This window comes from Nomascus leucogenys, chromosome 11 (assembly GCF_006542625.1).
Source record: "Nomascus leucogenys isolate Asia chromosome 11, Asia_NLE_v1, whole genome shotgun sequence".
Lineage (NCBI taxonomy): Eukaryota > Metazoa > Chordata > Mammalia > Primates > Hylobatidae > Nomascus > Nomascus leucogenys.
In genome coordinates this window covers 78,632,491-78,635,491 of record NC_044391.1, presented here as the reverse complement: position 1 = coordinate 78,635,491, position 3,001 = coordinate 78,632,491, and the positions used below count along the sequence as shown (strand labels likewise).

The window sequence follows — 3,001 nt, the reverse complement described above, 5'->3', positions numbered from 1 at the left end:
ACTCCTAGAGTCACCTTGTTTTAATACAATAGTGCATAGCAGCCACTTACACCTCTGGCCAAATATTTCTCCCTGACAGGCTATCACAGTGCACGCTAGTCAAACACTGGAATTTTCTTTCTTCTTTTTTGAGATGGAGTCTCACTCTGTCACCCAGGCTGGAGTGCATGGCAAGATCTTGGCTCACTACAACCTCTGCCTCCTGGGTTCAAGTGATTCTCCTGCCTCAGCCTCTTGAGTAGCTAGGACTACAGGCATGTACCATCATGCCCAGTTAATTTTTGTGTTTTTAGTAGAGATGGGGTTTCATCATGTTGACCAGGCTGGTCTCGAACTCCTGTCCTCAAGAAATCCACCCATCTCAGCCTCCCAAAGTGCTGGGACTACAGGAGTGAGCTACCACGCCCAGCCCAAATGCTGGAATTTTCTTAAAGGAGGTGGGAAAGGAAGGAACTGAATAAGGCCTCATCCCCTTTGAAATATAAATACCTTTGTTTAGGAGGTTGTGGTCTTGGAGCACAACAGCTACTAACAGGTGCCTGGGGTCATGCCGGGAAACCACAAGGGCAAAAGTAACAACAGCTGATTTGAGAGACATATTTTTCCTTAGAAGGTATAGAGGGCCATCACTGCTTGAAATAGTCACACATACAAATTCAAGGAAGGGGCACACCTATTTGGCACAAGCCCTGTGGCTGCGGTTAGAGATGATTTGAATATTTTGAGTGTGCAGGAAGGTGAACTTCATGTATCCTTACCTTGGCTTCCTTAGGCTGGGGCTATCTGTCAGCTACAGAGCAGCCCACAGGCAGGCGGAGCTGTGATGAAGCACATTTGTTCAAACACAACAAATGGTGTTTGAAAAAACCACCACCCTTGCTTTTTTATGAAGCTATTACACTGTCATGTCAGGGAGCTGAGCCCAAGTGATGCCCAAGTGGCCATGATAGACTCATACTACAGGGCCTGGGAGAGCAGTGGGATTGTTTTCTTTTTTCCTCGTTGAGGCAGTAAAAGATTGATTTTTGAGGCAGTGACTGAGGCATTATGCATTAATGACTACGCAGGGATTTTCATTCACATATCACGCACTGACAGTGGAAACCGAAGCTGCTGTGGAAGGTACTGGCTCAGTGCCCTTCCATGACTCCTTCCTCATCACGTCATTTGCCTGCCGAGATGCCAGGGCCTTCCAAATCATGAGGTCGATTGAGTAAAGGGCCCATGGTTTGGTGCAGAGCATCTCGAGCCAACACACGAGAATAACTGATGCAGCTGCTGAGATGAGAAGGTCTGCTGCAATGCTAATAACTCCACCTGGCTGCTCTCACATTTGACTTCTTGTATTCAGATTTGGAGAGACAGCTGGGAGTCTGATGAGAAAATAAAAAATTTACAACAACAAGCAAGCTGTCCTCTGACACCAGGAGAGGAACTCGCTTCAGCCCTGGCAAGAATTGCAGCTGGACTTTGTGAGGCACTGTTTCATCAGATGCCAAACGTCATAGCAAGGGCGAGGAATGACAAGAATTACGGTTTTCTGCCCTGATGCCAGGTCTGATGGAAGAGATATTTCTGTGTGATTTTGCACTTCTCAGGGCAAATCTGCAAATAGATATCAAAGGAGATGTGGGCACTGGGCAAGGAGGCCACACCAATCAACCATATAGAGCAGTCTGGAGGAGTCTCTTCCCTCTCCAACCCTCAGTTTTTTCCCACCTGTTAAACCAAGGCCACAATGTCTGTGGCAGCCACTCCAGTGCAGTTAAAAGAACGGTTTTAAACGTGTTTCTTAGCTTAGAGTCAATGGCTGAACCAGGTTGCAGAGGGGCTGTAAAATCCTGAAATTTGCATGAAGCAATTTTCTATATATGTCCATGTGCATCTTTCTGAGGAGGGGTTTGTAGCTTTCACTATATTCTTAAGAATATAGTCACTCTTAAAGAGGTTAAGGGCCACGTTCTAGGTAATGTGTGAAAGTGTGTATGTGTCCTGTAATTGAGCTACTATCAGCAAGCTTTTTGAGGAGAAAGGGACACAGAGGAGCACCTATTATGTGTTAGGGACTGTGCAGGACACACAGAGAATGGAAAAAAAATGACCCTGGCCTTCTGGAGCATATGATAGACTTTAGATATGAGTCCAAAACAGATTAAAAGTTAAAAGGAAAAGCTAAGCATAGGCAACACAGGTGAAAGGTCAGAAGAATGTAAGTGCCCCACAGAAGGAGAGAAACGGACTTCCAGCTGCAGTGGGTTTAGGGATGGACACAGAGTGAGGGTGGGATCGAGTACAGGGAAGGGCAGGCAAGAGCATCTGTGGAAGAGGGATGGCCGGTGCAGCAGACCTTGCATGCTGAGTTGACACGCTCCATGCCAGAGACCCTTAGATTGGGACTAAGTGTCACCGAAGAGGAGGCTGAGTTCAACAGACGGTTCTCAGGGTGACAGTTCATCCCAGGTGCCCTCAGACCCACATGACCTGCTCTTGGTCCTTCAGCCTGCCCGCTCTGGCAGATGGGGGCCTGAGGGGCCCAACCCAGAGAAGCCCCTGTGGGGGAGAATAGAGGCCTGCCAGGACAGATATTCTCCTCCTTAGGAGCAAGTCCTCTTGACCCCCCATGTTCCAAGCAGGAAGGTTTGACATGTAGACTTTCTTCTGCTGTGATGCACAAAAGCAGCCTCTTCCCAGTTAACAAAGTCTGGTGGAGCTCTTGGGCCAGGCTTAGCACATTGTTACCAAAGCAGACTAGGCAACAAAGCCCTAGAAAATGAGAAAAAATGGAAATGATTTGATATGTTAGAAAAAAAATATTAAGTGTTTATCGTGGAGAAAAACTGGAACCCCTGTTAATATATTTTTACTAGTATTGTAATGGCATGGCAGTTTCTAACTTCTGCACGTGGTGGGGCCAGTGTAACTCTTTTTGGGCAGAGGACTCTGTGATGATTTACTCAGACCCTGGCTCACAGAACTGGCAAGGCCACCCCTTCCCAAATCA

At 47.1% G+C, this 3,001-nt stretch overlaps 1 pseudogene; it reads right to left on the bottom strand.

Moving 5' to 3' along the window:
* The window catches only part of LOC115837290, a 37,720-nt pseudogene extending 35,098 nt beyond the window's left edge, over positions 1-2,622 (bottom strand).
* Between the last annotated feature and the right edge of the window lie 379 nt (positions 2,623-3,001).